The sequence below is a fragment of the Macaca nemestrina genome, chromosome 15, assembly GCF_043159975.1.
Source record: "Macaca nemestrina isolate mMacNem1 chromosome 15, mMacNem.hap1, whole genome shotgun sequence".
Taxonomy (NCBI): domain Eukaryota; kingdom Metazoa; phylum Chordata; class Mammalia; order Primates; family Cercopithecidae; genus Macaca; species Macaca nemestrina.
The window spans coordinates 117,596,443-117,613,414 of NC_092139.1; the positions used below are offsets into that span (position 1 = coordinate 117,596,443).

Here is a 16,972-nt window from a genome sequence, read left to right on the forward strand (position 1 = left end):
GCCTCAGCCTCCCAAGTAGCTGGGATTACAGGCACCCACCACCACGCCTGGCTAATTTTTTGTATTTTTAGTAGAGATGGGGTTTCACCATGTTGCCCAGGCTGGTCACAAACTCCTGACCTCAGGTGATCCACCTGCCTCAGCCTCCCAAAGTGCTGGGATTACAGGCGTGAGCCACCGCACCCAGCCTACTATGTGATTTTTAAATGACACAGTTTTAGAAAAGAACAGATTTGTGTTTGCCAGAGATTCGTGTCAGGCTGGGGACAGGAGGGAGGTGGGTGTGACTATAAATGGACGACATGAGTAATCCCATGGTTCTGGAGCGCTTCCGCATCGTGACTGTGGATGCACAAGCCTCGCCTGCTGATAAAATCATGCAGAATTTAATATACACATAGAAATGAGTAAATGTAGAACTGAGGGACTCTGAATAAGATCCGTGGGTCGTATTGACATCCATACCCTGGTTGTGACGTTCCACTCTAGTTTTGTAGAATGGTACCCTTGGGAAACACTGAGCAAACCATGCAAGAGATCTCTCTATGCTATTATTTCTTACAACTTCATGTGAATCTACAATTATCTCAATACAATTTTGCACTGCAGCCAAGCACTGCAGCTCACACTCATAATCCCAGCCATTTGGAAGGCCAAGGAGAGAGGATCACTTGAGCCCAGGAGTTCAAAGCTGCAGTGAGCTAGGATGGTGCCACTGCACTCCAGCCTGGGGGACAGGGCAAAACCCTGTCTCAAAAAAAAATAAAGATTTTAAAATAAATATTTAATGTTTCCCTGCCAGGAACGTTTTCTTTTCTTTTTTTTTTGAGACGGAGTCTTGCTCTATCCCCCACGCTGGAGTGCAGTGGCGCCATCTCGGCTCACTACCAGCTCCGCCTCCAGGGTTCCCGCCATTCTCCTGCCTCAGCCTCCCGAGTAGCTGGGACTACAGGCACCCGCCACCACGTCTGGCTAATTTTTTATATTTTTAGTAGAGATGGGGTTTCACTATGTTAGCCAGGATGGTCTCCATCTCCTGACCTCGTGATCCGCCCACTTCGGCCTCCCAGAGTGCTGGGATTACAGGCGTGAGCCACTGCGCCTGGCCGCCAGGAACGTTTTCTAAGAAAATACCCAGAGGATCCACAAAGGAACAAAAATGATCATGGTCCTCTAGGAATTGTTTTTGATAGGGGAAGGAACACACTTCAGATCCTTGCTGAGAGGAAAAAAACTGTTTTCCTCTCCTCTCTCACATAGAACACCGCTTCCAACGCCAAACAGGGGCAGAGGGTTCCCACATCAGCAACTTCTATTCCCTGGACACCAACTGCGAGTCCAATGATTCTCTCTGACGCTCTCCACCTGCAGCTCGAGGCAGATCCCACAGGTTAGGGGCTCCATCCCACAGGTTAGGGGCTCTGTCCCACAGGTTAGGGGCTCCGTCCCACAGGTTAGGGGCTCCGTCCCACAGCCTGCCCCCACTTCAGGTGCCGGTGGAAGGTCTGTGTCGCTGGTACTTCTGATCAGGCAAGTGCGATTCAGGGGTTCCTACAACCCCTTCTTTGGGTTGGACACTTTGCTATGAATAGAATGGTTCATGGAACTCAGAGAAACATGTTTATTATAAAAGATATGATAAAGGATAGGGATGAGGAGTCAGATGAAGGGTCCATAAGGCGAAGTCCAGAAGGGTTCTCAGCGCAGGAGCTGCCAGCCCCAGGGAGCTGGGGTGCTCCACTCCCCCCACAAAGAGATGCGTTCACCAGCCTGGGAGCTCTCCAAACCCCCACTGTTGAGGGACTTCCATGGAGACGTCATCGCAAAGGCATGACGCATTAGAAATGGTGCCTCTAGCTAGCCCCTCTCCCCTGCTCAGAGGTGGGGGTGGGGCTGAAGCTCCAGGCTTCTCATCATGGTATGGTCTCGCTGGTGACCAGCCCCCCTCCAGGAACCCACCAAGAGTCACCCCATTAGAACAGAAGAAGCTCCTATTATCCAGGAAATTGCATTGGTTTCAGGAGCTCTGTGTCAGGAGCCAGGGGCAAAGACGAAATATCGATTTCTTATTATGTCACAATCCCACAGGACTGTGTGCGTGAATGTGCTGTGCAGTGTCAGGCAGCCATTCAAAATGACCCCACACCACCATCACCAGTGGCAGGCGAGGCTCTTTGCTAAGCAAAATCAGCAGTTTAGAGAAGAGAACAGACACGGCGCAAAGCCCAGAGGTGCCACACGGCTTTCTGCAGGGTGGCCACGAGTGCACTGGCTCAGCAAACAAAGCCCCCGAAATTCCAGATGAGGTCAGAGATTAGTTTCAGGGTGTCCGCAGCTTTGCCATGGATAGGAACTCGATTCTCAGTTCAGGATTCTTTGCTGTGGGAGTTTGGCTGACCATGAATTTGAGTGACGCCCGTTGGCCTCATGGCACCGTAGGCACGGACGTAGCCAAGTAGACAAGTGGAATCTCGTGCTGTACCTGAACCTTCCAGAAACAGAGCCTACAACCTGTGATCACAAGATGTGCCACCAGACAAGATGGCAGCTGAAGTCGGACTCCGCCGGCCCCTTCCTCCCTGCCTGGCTTCCTTGCGTTCCTTGAGTGCACTCAGAACTCCACGCCCTGGTCAGCAGTCAGGCCTCAGCCATGGTGCTTCCTCTGCTCTATAAAGTTCTGTAAGTAGTTCCTAAGTTTCTGCAGGGTGTGAATTTTGCTGTTGTCCTGAAGAATAGCAATGGCATTTTAACAAGTGTTTGAAATACAGATGACACACATTTAGGCCAGGCACAGTGGCTCGAACCTATAATCCCAGCTACTCCAGAGGCCGAGGTGGGAGGACCCCTTGAGCCTAGGAGATTCAGGCTGTAGTGAGCCCACGCTGAGCCACTGCACTCCAGCCTGGGGGACACAGCAAGACTCTGTCTCTAAAATATATATATATATATATATATATATATATATATATACACTATTCTTTTGCCCAGGCTGGAGTGCAGTGGCACGATCTTGGCTCACTACAGCCGACATGGACACTGTAGCCACAAACTCCTGGGTTCAAGTGATCTTCCCATCTCAGTCTCCCAGTGTTGGAAGTACAGGTGTGAGCCACCATGTTGGCCTTCTTTTTTAAATCTACGGTCATATATAAAACCTAGGCAATGTCGGGCGGGTACAGTGGCTCATGCCTGTCATTCCAGTACTTTGGGAGGCCGAGGTGGGTGGATCACGAGATCAGGCGATTGAGACCATCTTGGCTAACACAGTGAAACCCTGTTTCTACTAAAAATACAAAAAATTAGCTGGGCGTGGTGGCAGGCGCCTGTAGTCCCAGCTACTCAGGAGGCTGAGGAAGGAAGATGGTGTGAACCTGGGAGCTTGCAGGGAGCTGAGACAGCACCACTGCACTCCAGCCTGGACGATAGAGCAAGACTCCATCAGAAAACAAAACAAAACAAAACAAAACACTTAGGCGGCTGGGCGCGGTGACTCACGCCTGTAATCCCAGCACTTTGGAAGGCCAAGGTGAGTGGATCATGAGATCAGGAGTTTGAAACCAGCCTGGCCAATATGGTGAAGCCCCATCTCTACTGAAAATATAAAAATTAGCTGGGTGTAGTGGCGGGCGCCTGTAGTCCCAGCTACTCGGGAGGCCGAGGCAGGAGAATGACATGAACCCGGGAGGCGGAGTTTGCAGTGAGCAGAGATAGTGCCACTGTGCTCCAGGCGGGGCAACAGAGCAAGAATCCATCTCAAAACAAACAAACAAACAAACAAACAAAAACGACTAGGCAATGCCAGGTGCAGTGTCTCATGCCTGTAATCCCAGCACTTTGGGAGCCCAAGGCAGGCAGGCTGTTTGAGCCTATAAGTTCAAGACCAGCCTGGGCAACATGGTGAAACCCCATCTCTACTAAAAATACAAAAATTAGCCAGGTGCCTGTACTCCCAGCTACTCAGGAGGCTGAGGTGGGAGGACTGCTTGAGCCTGGGAAGTGGAGGCTGCAGTGAGCTATGATTACACCACTGCATTCCAGGGTGGACAACAGAGCAATACCCTGACTCAAGACAACAAACGAAAAACACAAACCCTGGGCAATATACACCTAATTGTTCTTAAAGTTATTCTTCTAGGGATGTGGTCATAAATAGTTTTTTTACCTTTTTAAATACTTTTGCTGTTGACTGGACTATGTACAGAGAACAACATTCCTGTTATGATTAGGGTTGCCAGATAAAATACAGTACAATCAGGTACATTTTAATTCCAGATAATAATTTTTTACTATAGTATGTGCTGGGCAATTTTTTTTTTTTTTTTTTTTTTTGAGACGGAGTCTCGCTCTGTCGCCCAGGCTGGAGTGCAGTGGCCCCATCTCAGCTCACTGCAAGCTCCGCCTCCCGGGTTTAGGCCATTCTCCTGCCTCAGCCTCCCGAGTAGCTGAGACTACAGGTGCCCGCCACCTTGCCCGGCTAGTTTTTTGTATTTTTTAGTACAGACGGTGTTTCACCGGCTTAGCCAGGATGGTCTCGATTTCCTGACCTCGTGATCCGCCCGTCTCGGCCTCCCAAAGTGCTGGGATTACAGGCTTGAGCCACCGCGCCCGGCCTTTTTTTTTTTTTTAGACAGAGATTCGCTTTCATCATCCAGCCTGGATGGCTCAATCTTGACTCACTGCAACCTACGCCTCCCGGGTTCAAGCGATTCTCCTGCCTCAGCCTCCCGAGTAGCTGGGATTACAGGCGCTCACCACCACACCCCGCTAATTCTGTATTTTTAGTAGAGACGGGGGATTCACCATGCTGGTTAGGCTGGTCTCGAACTCCCGACCTCAAGTGATCCGCCCACCTCGGCCTCCCAAAGTGTTGGAATTACAGGCGTGAGCCACCGCGCCCGTCCCGTCCCATGCAATTTTGTATTTTTATCCACTAAATCTGGCAGTCCCAGCTATGATTACAAGCTCCAAATCCCTTTCCACCTGTGGGCGCCCAGACAGAACCAAGGCCACCGCAGCCCGGAGCCGCTGCCGCCCCACCCCTCCCAGCGCGTTCCCTTAGCCCCCTCGCGTTCCGGCTTCCCCGGCTCCAGAACCTTAAGGCCTGACCTGAGCACCGGCGGGCTCCTGGAGCTCACTGTCCAGCACCCGACGCACCTGGCCCCGCCGCGCAGCCCCTTCCCCCCGGTCTGAGTTTCCCTCCCGGCGCGCACTGCCCTTGTGACCCTTTCCCTCCCCGGCCACAGATGCAGATCTCGGCCAGAAGCTCCACTTCCCCGAGGCCGTCGCCCCTGCCAGGCAACTCCCCTGCGGCGTCGCCCACCCTGAGTTCTCCTCTTAGACGCTCCCTCGGTGTCCCCCAGCAGCCCCGCCGGTCTTCTCCCCACCTTCAGCCCCCTCCCCGACCCCGCAGGAAGGGGCCAGACTCCAGCCCAGCGCTTCCTGGTCCTTCCCTTCTGGGCGCCCTCCAGACCGTCCCCTTTAGGGAAGTTGGCCCGCGGCGCGCTCCCACCCCCGGGCCTCCGCCTGGACGGAGGGGCGAAATCCGGAGGGCGCACGCTCCGGCCGGGAGAAGGGGGTGCCGCCGGCGTTCCGATTTCTCAGGAATGGGGAAACAGAGGCACGGTGGGGGCTAGGCCTGGGGCTGGGCGCTGACCTAGGACCCTGCCCCGCCCCGCCTTGCGCCGCGCCCCTCCCGGGCCGGGCTTGCCCGAGCGGCTCCACGCGGGCCCGGGGCTAGTCCACCCGACAGGAGCTGGGGGCTGCAGCCCACGAGCCCACGAGCCCGCAGCGACGCATCCGGAGTGTAACCGCGCAGAGTCACGGAAACACTTTCCCGGTGTGGGCGCCTCGCTGCGCTTCTTCCCCGCGGACTGCGGCCCCCCGGGGCAGGACAGAGCCGAGATGCCTGGTCGGGAGCGATGCCTACGTCGGGGCGATGCAGCGGGGGAGATGCCTGGGGGGAGGGTGAGAGGGTGAAACCTGGTGGGGAACAATGGGGGTGGGTAGGCGATTCCTGGGGGAGGTGCCCGGTGGGGGTGTTTCTGGTTCGCCCGGGGTCAGTGCGCGTCCCCCAGCCCACTGCGCCCGCCCTGCCTGTCCCACCGAGGTCCCCCGGGAGCGTCTGGGTCCACGGCTTCAGGGGGTTTCTCCGAGCCCTGGGCGTTGTTCTGGGGGAGCCGGGGCCCGGACCACCAAGGTTCGTGCGGGCCATGAGGTGTCCCGCGCCCGGGCTCGGGGATCCCAGCTCCCCGCTTCCCTCATGGGCGGCGTGTCCGGGACTGCAGGTGGAGACGGGGACGGGCGCCGTGGGGTCGCGGACAGCTGCAGGGCGGGACAGGGCGGGAGGCGGTGGGGCGGGACAGGGCGGGAGGCGGCGGGGCACAGAGTCCTCGGGCCGCAGGCGCGATCCGGGCAGCTTCCTGGAGGCGGCGGGAGCGCGGTCGCGGCGCCTCCGGGGTGGGGTCCAGGTTGGAGGCTCCGGGGCGCACCGCCCTAGCCCCACCCCGGCCGGGTCCCCGCGCTGCCTCTGTAGAGAGGGTGGAAGGAAGGAAGGAAGGAAGGAAGGAAGGAAGGAAGGAAGGAAGGAAGGAAGGAAGGAAGGGGACGGTCGGCAGGCGTGGGGTCCGCGGCATCCTCAGGGCTCCTTCCTTCCGTCCGCTCCATCCCGCAACCTGTAGCCCGAGCGGGGTCTAGCTGCCCCCTTCCCGATCACAGCCGCCCCTGCGCCCGGCTCCTTTCCTCCCTCCCCAACCCGGAGCGCCTCCCCACCCTAATGCGGGAGTCCACGGAGCTCGGGAAGCCTCTTCCCCTCCCCACCGAGGTTGCCCAACGCCCCTTCCACCCTCCGAACCCCCGCAACCATCCCTCAAATGCCCCAGCGGCCAGCAGGGCTGGGGTGGGCGCAGGAGAGCCAGGGGTCCTGCCGGCATGCAGGGGTTTGGGGTCGGTGTGGCCCAATGAACGCGCGGGTTCAGATGAGCCTCCTGACCCAGCCCCAGAGGACAGTCTGAGAGGCCGGTGGCCGCGGATTCTGGATGCGCCTCCCTCCTGCCTGTGGTTTCCCTTTATTCCCGCAGCGCTGTGAGTCCACCTTTCACTTACCGGAGCCACATCCAGAACCTTCTCCTGGGACCACAGCGTGGGCTTCCGAGACCTGTGTGACCTCAGCTCTGCCCCTTCCAGGCTGCGTGGTGAAGCCCTCAGGACACTCCGCCTGGGTTGGTTGGGTGAGATGGATGAGGGACAACGTGGTGAGGTCCCCATCATGGTGGAGAGTGACCAGTAGGTGCCCAGGACCCGACCCTTGTCTGCACCCAAGAGCAGCCATCCCCTCTGCAGCAGCCCCCGCCTGGTCGCTCTGGAGTCCTCCCCACCTCCCTCCCCAATGGGGCACACAGCATTCTTGCTGCCCTGAAAGGCAGGCGGGAGGCACAGGAAGGCAGAGGGGTGCCAGGTCTGAGATTCCAGACAGAAGGGACCATGGGGCTCCACTCCACCACCACTGTAGGCAGGGGACTGGCAGGTGTACACCCTCACTCCTGCGGGGCCCAGGGACACAGCTACCCTCCTTTGAGGCCCTGGCCCTCAGGACCCTGCCACAGCGAGGTCTGTGCCTCCCCAGTGACCAATGGTCACCGGGCTCGGGGTCACCCAGCTGCTTCCACATGCGACACCATCAGCTCCATGCCTTACCCCCAAGCTGGGCTCATAACCTTAATTCACAGCTAAGAAACTCAACCAAGGTCACATCACATGAGGGCGAACCCCCCAGGGCCACAGTGCTCCAAGTACGGAGGGCTCCCTGCCTTCAGAAGATGCTGTGGGTCCACCTGCAGCCTTAGTGGACAGAGGACCAGGGCACCAGCTGCTCTTCTGTCTCAGTGCTGAGCACCCCTGACTCGCACTGCCCTGTACAGGTAGGGCTCAGAGTCTGTGCACGGAACTCAGATAAAACACCTGGTCCTGGGATGTCACACTTTGGTTCAGATGAATGAAAAAGTAAGATACTGACACTCTGGATGACTGAGAATCGACTTATGTCTTTCCCATAATGGGAAACTGTCCCATGAAAAGCCACTTACATGTTTGGATGGTCCTGTAGAAAATATTTTTTTTCTCCTTATCTCTCTATAAGATGCATAAGAATGCAATTTAAGACAAACAGCAAATAAATACCATCTGTGCATGTACCAAGCACTTGCAGACTTAAAAAAAAAAAGAAAAGAAAAAATAAGATACTGTATCTTGGGCACACAGAAAGTGCCCATCAAAGATTAAATGAATGGACTGCAGCTGGTGGGGGTGTGGGGTCCTGGCTTGCTGGAACAGTCCCAGTTGATGCTGGGTCCTGGCCCCATGACGTGTAGTGTGCCCTTCCGTGCTCCAGGGTGTCCCATGTGGGCACTTAGTCCAAGGACCACCCAACACACAAAACAGTATCTTCCTGTGAGGGGCCAGAGAATAGGCCACACCGGCTGCCCTGCACAAGTTGGAAGGCACTAGGAGGGACCTGTCAACCTGCACTCAGTCACTCACTGGCAGGTCCCTCTGGGAAGAGCTGTTGCTCTTTGGCCCCAGGAATCTTCTAATTCTGCACCTGAGTGCCAGGCAATTGTGGGGCCCCATTAACCTACTCCACAAAGCGTAGGAGGGCTTGCTCTCCGCACTGGCCAGACTCCCTCAGCACATACAACAAAGAAGTCCCCCTTCCCTCTGATTCTAGCAGGAGGCTGTCAGGGGCAGTCATGACACAGGCATATATAGTGTGTCAGAGCCCGGAGAGGGGATGAGGACAGCAAAGTGTTACTTCATAGAGCATGGCCCCGGAGAGCCTCCTACTATGCTGACATATGGGCAGCCGTCTGGGAGTTTGACACTGGCAGACGGGAAGAGCATTCCAGGCAGACAAGACTCAGTGCAAATACCCCAAAGCAAGCACCAAGGAGGCCGGGGGCTGCTGCAGAGCTGATGAGGGGATGGCAGGGGCAGAGCAGGCCTGAGAACACTGGCCTCCACTCTGAATGAAACAGGGATGATCCCCGGGCCAGGCACAGTGGCTCACGCCTGTAATCCCAGCGCTTTGGGGGAGGCCGAGGCAAGCGGATCACGAGGTCAGGAGATGGAGACCATCCTGGCCAAGATGGTGAAGCTCCATCTCTACTAAAAATACACAAATTAGTTGGGCGTGGTGGTGCACGCCTGTAGTCCCAGCTACTCGGGAGGCTGAGGCAGGACAATCGCTTGAACCCGGGAGGCGGAGGTTGCAGTGAGCCGAGATTGCCCCATTGCACTCCAACCTGGGGACAGAGCAAGACTCGTCTCAGAAAAAAAAAAAAAAAGAAAGAAAAAGTAAAAAAAAAAACAAAAAGAAACAGGGAGCCCCTTTTGGGTGTCAGTGCCCTGTCTCAGTTCCTCAGCTATGGTGGAAGGTAAAAGCAGTTTACCTTTTAACTATATGAACAGGCATGGCGGTGTTCCAATTGAACTCCTTAGGAAACTGACATTTTATTTTATTTTATTTTTTTGAGACGGAGTCTGGCTGTCACCCAGACTGGAGTGCAATGGCGCAATCTCGGCTCACTGCAACCTCTGCCTCCTGGGTTCAAGTAATTCTTCTGCCTCAGCCTCCCGAGTATCTGCGATTACAGGCGCCCACCACCACGTCTGGCTAATTATTATTATTTTTTTAATTTTCAGTAGAGACAGGGTTTCTCCATGTTGGCCAGGCTGGTCTCGAACTCCTGATCTCAGGTGATACACCCGCATCGGCCTCCCAAAGTGCTGGGATGACAGGCGTAAGCCACTGTGCCCGGCCGATATTTGAATTTCATATACTTTTCATATATCCTGAAATACTGTTTTAATTCTCCCCCAACTTCTTAAAAACGAGAAAAGCATTCTTAGCTCAGGCACCATACAGAACCCGGCTGCAGGCTGGACATGGACTTTGGAACAGTCGGCGTGTGGGTGAAGGGGGACATCCCGGGGCAGGGGCAGGGGCAGGCTCCGGGCAGAGGCGGCCGGGCTAACTCCACGCTCCCGCTCTAGCCGGTGACCGCCACGCGGGCTCGTCTCACTCTCACACTCAGGCCGAGAAAACGCCGAAAGCCGTGTCACCAACGGAGGACCTCGGGGCCACATTCAGCCTGCAGAGTTTATTTGGTCGGCTCAGACATTTGTGTTAGGAAATAACACATTAAAAGTACACATTTTCTTCAGACCCTGAGAGCGGACGAGTCCCGCGCGCTCCGCACCGCCAGTCCCGGTCCCGCGCCCGCCCAGAGGGCCGCCCTCCTCCCGCCGACCCGGCTCGGGGCTTAGGCGTTAATCCCGCCCCCGGGGGGCCGCGCCGGGAGCCCGATCGCCTTAGGCTCAAGGGCTTAGGTCCCAGCCCACGGGGCCCAACCGCACCGCACTGAGCGGCCTCCGCGCCAGGTAAGGGGATTCGGGGCGGGACCGGGACCCGCGCTGCCGGCCATCCCGGAAACCCGCGGTGGGCCGTTGAGTGCGCGCCGAGCCGCCGCCAACGGCCAAGCCACGGGAACAAACCGCGGCGGCCGCACCCCGCCCCGCCAAAGCGCCTGGGCCCTGCCCGTCGCCCCCCCCGCGCCAGAGCTCGCACTGCGCCTGCGTAGTTTGCCCACCCAGACCCGGAGGCGGAGCCGCAGCGCGCACTGTGTCTGCGTCTTCCGCCCGGCCCCGCCCCAGCGGCAGTGCCCCAGCCGCTTCGTCCTCCCACCCGGCCAGGGACGAGGCGGGGCGGGTACGCGGACATTGCGCCTGCGCGCGTAGACCCCGCCCCCAAGTCGGCCCCGCCCCCGGCCAGCCCCGCCCCGCGCCGCGCGGGGCCCTGGGAGGGGCGCAGCGTCCGGCGGCGTCGCGGGCGGCGGGCGGCGGGCGGCGGGGCCGCGGGAGGGGCGCGGGGGCAGACAAAGCCGCGGTAATGAATGGAGCGTCCGCCCGCGCCGCCGTCGTCCGCAGCCGGCCGGGAGCCGCCCCAGAGGCCGGGCCGAGGGTGAGTGCGCGGGCGCCGCCGCCCCGCCGCCCGCCGCGAGCCCCGTCCCCCGCGGACCGCGCCGGGGCCGGGCCGGGCCGCGCCATTGTCTGCGCCGCGCCGGGCCGGGGCCGGGGCCAGGCGGGCGGGGGCGCGGCTCCGTGGCCTCGGGGTCCCCGCCTGGCGCCGCCCCGGACCCGCCCCCGCGCGGACCCCGGCCCTGACAGCTGGCGCGGGGGGCGGCGCCGACTGAGCGGCCGAGTGCCCGGGGTCGGCGCCCGGCCTGGCCCACGTGCCCGCGCCGCTGCTTCCGGGCGGACGGGACGGGGCTCGGGGCGCCGCCCGGGTCCGCCGGGAGCGCGCTGTCCCGGCCACGTCGAGTTGCCCCGCGAGCCCGGTCCCTGGGGCTTCTCTGGATGTGTCATTCCCGTCCCACCTCCAGGAAGGGCCACCCGGGCCCTGCTTCATGTCTCAGCCCAGATGGGTCCTTGCGACGCGCCCCGAGGCAGGTTATTGTACGTGGTTCTGGGGATGACCGTTCACATTGAATGAATAAAAACATAACTTGCCTTGCGAACCATAATTTCAAATGTTTTTCGACTGCAGTGGTTTTCCTACACCCAAATGAGCTCGCAGTCAGTTTTGTTTCTTCTTTTGTCCCGTTGTGTGACCCACACGGTCTTCATTGCTAAGAGAATCGCAGCCCCTCGGGCTCCCTTCTGCGCCTTCGTATTCCGGGTGGCCCTGGCAGACCCGGGCACCGCTGTGGAAACGTCCCGGCCAAGCTGAGCCGTCAGAAGCTTCTGTTGTTCTGGTGTTGGTCAAAAGGGAAGTTATTTGTTTTGAAGTTAGCCCTGATCAGATTATGTGCATAGTTTTTAGAAATCCATTCAGACCTTATAATGAGGCCAGTTTGGTAAAGCAAGGGCACCCTGCGACTTTTTACATAGAAATATTTTTTATTATTTTCTGTGTATGTCATGGTGACAAAATTGAGACTAGGAAGGATTTGGTTGGGATTTTTTTTTAACTGCCATGAATAAGCCACATTTTGATTATCAATTAATTTCAGTTACTAAACAAAGTTATCTTGGCGGGCGCGGTGGCTCACGCCTGTAATCCCAGCACTTTGGGAGGCTGAGGTGGGCGGATCACGAGGTCAGGAGATCGAGACCATCCTGGCTAACACGGTGAAACCCCCGTCTCTCCTAAAAATACAAAAAATTAGCCAGGCGTGGTGTCGGGCGCCTGTAGTCCCAGCTACTTGGGAGGCTGAGGCAGGAGAATGGCGTGACCCGGAAGGAGGAGCTTGCAGTGAGCGGAGATCGCGCCACCGCACTCCAGCCTGGGGGACAGAGCGAGACTCCATCTCAAAAACAACAACAAAAAACAAAACCAAAGTTATCTTGCAAGAGGAAAGTTTACAGGAGTTCGATTCCATAGGGTTTCCAATGGGACGTTCATACAAGGATGCACACTTCCCGTAGTCCTTAAACGGATTATATCTGCTTGTCATGACTGGCTTTTTTTCAAGAAAAGATCTAGCACAGGTTAAGAGAGATTCTGTGAATCTTGAAAAAGCTTCACGGGGCCCAGTTTTTGAGGTGAGGACACAGTTAATCTATATGGAAAGAAACCTAAGACTTTTGGTCCACTTGACAGGTGGTTACAGTCTCCCCCAACACACCCTCATCCAGTTAATTCCTGAATAAGGTGGTCGATGTTTCGGGTGTAAAACTGCTGCTCTTTAAGGTCGCCTCCTCCCCCCTCCCCCCCCCCACAGTGAGTGACTCAGCTGTGCAAAGTATGCCCATAACACCTTGGAGAAAGACTAAGAAAATGACTAGGGGAGCGGACTGACTTCTGTGTGTGCAAAGGAGCTGAGAAGCAGCTTTTTTAGTGAAAGGTGTGTGTGTGTCTCAGATTCCTGGTGAGGATCCCTGGGGAGTGGAACGCTGGGGGCATGACGGGCAGTAAGTGACCATGGTCAGTGCCGCCCTTCGCTTTGTTTTGCATTTTTTCTTTGCCTGGCTTTAGCTTCTGGTCTGGTTCTCTTTGGTGTGGTGCTTGTCTTTTGAGAGGAGGGAGCAGGTAAAACTGCTGGGTGTGGCTCTGCCCAGCCCTGGGGTAGAGGCCAAGCTGACCCTTCCTTACCAACGTTGTTTCCTTCACTGTTTAAATCTCAGGACCTGAGAATGTACCTGTAGGAATCCCTCTTATTTACATTTGGCTGTGTAAGAAAGTCAGTGTGGGTTTAGCTCGTGACACCCCTTAGTGTTTTGGTTTTGTCTTTCCGTTTCAGTGTCTGTGGATACCAGCTGCTCTGTGGCTTCAGCCCCTTTCGGGGGTTCGGCCCTCTCTGTATCCCAGCCTTCCAGGCCCTTCTCCTGCTCCCCACTTTTCAGCATCTAGGTTTGTCCTCCTGCAGTACCTCAGATCGCTTCCTTGCTAATCATTGGATATGTGCTTTTGGTAGTTCAAATTCTGGGAGGTGTCGTTGGGAATAAAATAAGCTCTTTGCCGTTTCTGAGGCGGAGGGAGCAGGAGAGACAGAGGTGCCTGCCTCTCTGCCTGCTGGGGCCATGGTGGTTTTAAAAGAAGGCCCCGGCCTCAGGGAACATGGTGGTGGTGAGGAGCAGCATAAACCAGAGAAAAAGGCTCAGTAGGTGCTTCAAGGAGAAACACTGGCAGGTGAGAGCAGCGGTAATCCCGGTTTCTCGGGAAAGTGTGCTCCGGAGGCCTCATGGGGAGAGGAGGTTAGAGTCCAGCCCTGAAGGGTCTGGGGGCGATGGCAGAAGCCCCAGGAGAGCATCATCCATGAGGTGCAGAGGCAGCCTTGCAGCATCCCAGTGCGCGCCTCCTGCCTGGCCCAAGGGCCTGCTGCTGAAGCCACCTCCCAGCTCCCCCAGGTTGTTTGGGGATTCAGGGGACATGCAGTCTAAATGACCCGCACTGGAATGCCGGCCAGCTTCCCATCCCTCATTCTGTGAAGGCCGCGCTGGAATGCCGGCCAGCTTCCCTCCTCTCATTCTAGGTGAAGGCGGCGCTGGAATCCCGGCCAGCTTCCCATCCCTCATTCTAGGTGAAGGCCGCGCTGGAATCCCGGCCAGCTTCCCATCCCTCATTCTAGGTGAAGGCCGCGCTGGAATGCCGGCCAGCTTCCCTCCTCTCATTCTAGGTGAAGGCGGCGCTGGAATCCCGACCAGCTTCCCATCCCTCATTCGAGGTGAAGGCGGCGCTGGAATCCCGGCCAGCTTCCCATCCCTCATTCGAGGTGAAGGCCGCGCTGGAATGCCGGCCAGCTTCCCACCTCTCATGAAGCCTTTTCAGCAGCCATGGCCCAGGTCTTTCCCAGCGAAGTCTGTGTGCAATGGAAACAGCTGATGCTGGCCTGGCCCTGGGGGTGGGGCTGTGCCTGATGCAGCCCCCTCCCTGATAAGGGTCAGGAGGACCTGGCCCCCAGCCCTTCCTGCCTCACCACCCACCTCGCCACCTCCACAGACAAACCCTGAGGGGCTGAGTTCCTCCAAAGCTGCCCCTCATCGAGGCCCACCTGGTGGTGTCTGCTCTACGTGTTTGCTGCAGAGAGCATGTGCATTTGGGAGAGCTCTGGTTACTCCGTCACAGAAGCCACGCTCCACATCCTGTAAGTGAGAGGCTCCCAAGCAGTGTTCAGCCACAGTTGCGATGTCAGGCCTGTCACTAGTGGGACTGCCCGGACCCCCATGGTACGGGTACACGGCGAGGGTGCTGGTGTTAAATACAGGGGACCCACAAAACTACCAGCAGAACAATCCACGTGACCCTGTCGTGTGACCCAGAGCATTTCAGGGACAGAACTCAGACCGGCTGACCTTAGTGTGTTGCTGGCTTGCTTTGGAAGGTGCCCTGTTTCCAAGACGGCCTTGCCTGGGTTCCTGAGCACGTCTGACAGAGCAGCTCTGACTCCGGACTTCTGGAGTCAGACCCCTTGCCACTGTCTTTGACCTTTAGCTTTGGGTTCCCCTTCTCTGTTTGTTTGTTTATTTCTTCTCACTCTGTCGCCCAAGCTGGAGTGCAGTGGTGCAGTCTCGGCTCACTGCAGCCTCTGCCTCCTGGGTTCAAGTGATTCTCCTGCCTCAGCCCCCCGAGTAGCTGGAATTACAGGCACCAGCCACCGCACACACTCAGCTAATTTTTGTTTGTTTGTGTTTTGAGATGGAATCTTGCTCTGTCACCCAGGCTGGAGTGCAATGGCGCAATCTCAGCTCCCTGCAACCTCTGCCTCCTAGGTTAAAGCAGTTCTTCTGCCTCAGTCTCCTGGGATTACAGGCATGTGCCACCATGCCTGGTTAATTTTTTTTTTTTTTTGTATTTTTAGTAGAGACGGGGTTTTACCATGTTGGCCAGGCTGGTCTTGAACTCTAGATCTCGTGGTCTGCCCACCTCGGCCTCTCAAAGTGCCAGGACTACAGGCGTGAGCCACCGCGCTCAGCCAGTGTTTGGATTTTTAGTAGTGTCACCATGTTGGCCAGGCTGGTCTCAAACTCCTGACCTTAGGTGACCCACCCGCCTTGGCCTCTCAGAGTGCTGGGATTACAGGCATGAGCCACTGCACCTAGCCCCCTTCTCAGTTTAGCCCAGACCTGGATGTTGGCTTCTGTGTGAGCAGCTGTTGTGAGCCCGTGGCTCCTGCTGGAATCTGTGGCAGTGATGCTGCTGTGCACCCTCAGAATAGGTGAAGGCTACTCTCAGGTGTAGCCCGGATGGTAATTTATGTCCTCAGGAGGAGAAACTGCCATATGCCTGTCTGAACCAGGCCCGGAGTCTGATACGTAGCTCTTTGACTCCCTGGGTGTACTCGACAGCCTGTTGAGAGCGCGTGTGCTCTGAGCTGAAAACGAATATACTTCCGTTGTTTGAAGGTTATTGTAAAGTTTCTAACTTACGGAGTTGGCACTCCTGTGTCCCTTGCCCCCAGCTGGAGCTACTGTGACTGCCACCCACTGCCACCTGGCACTTGCTGGACTGTCTGGAAGGAAATTGGAGATATCAGGACACTTCTCTAAGTGTTCTTTCTCCTGAGAAAGGGAAAAGGACATTCTCCTGTCTAACGACAGTCGCGATCGATGGCGTCTACGAAACTGTGTCCCTTGGCATCATCCAGTAGCCAGTCCATGGTCCGACTTCCCCAGTTGTCCCCCAGCGTCCTTACTAGCTGTTTTTCCCAACCAGAATCGAGTGCAGGGCCACACGTCACAGTGACTGTGATGTCTGTCTTCGTGTGGAGCCCCCGGAGCACCCCCTGTGATCTGGCAATGGGAGACTTGATTTGATGCAGGGGGCATGTTTGGGGCGCAGGTAATGCTGTGTGCTGCACTGTGGGCGGAGGCTGTCCCATGAGGACGGATGCATCTTTGCTCGCTGGCCCTTTAAATTGTGTGCCCGCCCCCCGCAGTTGGCAAGTTAGATGAGGGGGTATCTCAGGGTGTGTGGACGCCCTTCCTCCATCAGACTTCCACATACTGTTTGCTGGTCTCCCCAGAACCCGTGGGCAGCAACACCTTGACTTTCGTATGCTGTTGTTCCTTTTTTTCTTTATCTTTATCTATGTTTTCCTTCTTTGCTGCCTCTTAGAAAATGCTGAGTTCTTTCCCTTTATTACCAATGTTTAGCAGAAGGTGGTCTAGTAGACACATCCGTGGGGGCAAATGTTTTTACTTTTCCTTTGTCGTCTTTGAGTATCAAGGTGGACTAGTGGACTTTTATTTATTTATTCACATGTCATAATCTAGTAAAGCCTTTTGTTTTGTGATGCTCAAATGGCTATAAATGTGACCAGTTGGGAGCACCTTCCAGGCTGGCCCCTGTGTCCTTTTCACTCAGCACATGGTCCTGGGAGTGCATCCTTTCTGGCCCAGCGTCCGAGGCCCACGGTGACGGCTTTCCCTGGCCTGCGTCAGCTGCTTCTTCGGAGTGTCTGGGCTCCTTTTCGTGCAG

General features: G+C 56.7%; 1 protein-coding gene and 1 long non-coding RNA gene across 3 annotated transcripts in view; both read left to right on the plus strand.

Annotated features, from left to right (window-relative positions):
* Positions 1-5,437: 5,437 nt before the first annotated feature.
* On the plus strand, positions 5,438-10,219 carry LOC139358765 (uncharacterized). Its single transcript, XR_011614254.1, has 2 exons — positions 5,438-7,916; positions 10,048-10,219. It is a non-coding gene; the product is annotated as an uncharacterized lncRNA (long non-coding RNA).
* A 102-nt stretch (positions 10,220-10,321) lies between these two features.
* The window catches only part of LOC105489772 (zinc finger BED-type containing 4), a 36,534-nt gene continuing 29,883 nt past the window's right edge, over positions 10,322-16,972 (plus strand). Inside the window, exon 1 of one of the 2 annotated variants that reach the window (XM_011754860.3) lies at positions 10,322-10,434. The gene's annotated coding sequence lies outside the window, so the exon portion shown is untranslated. Of the gene's footprint in view, positions 10,435-14,165; positions 14,640-16,972 lie in introns of those variants that run through there. The other variant, XM_011754858.3, reaches the window with a different exon arrangement.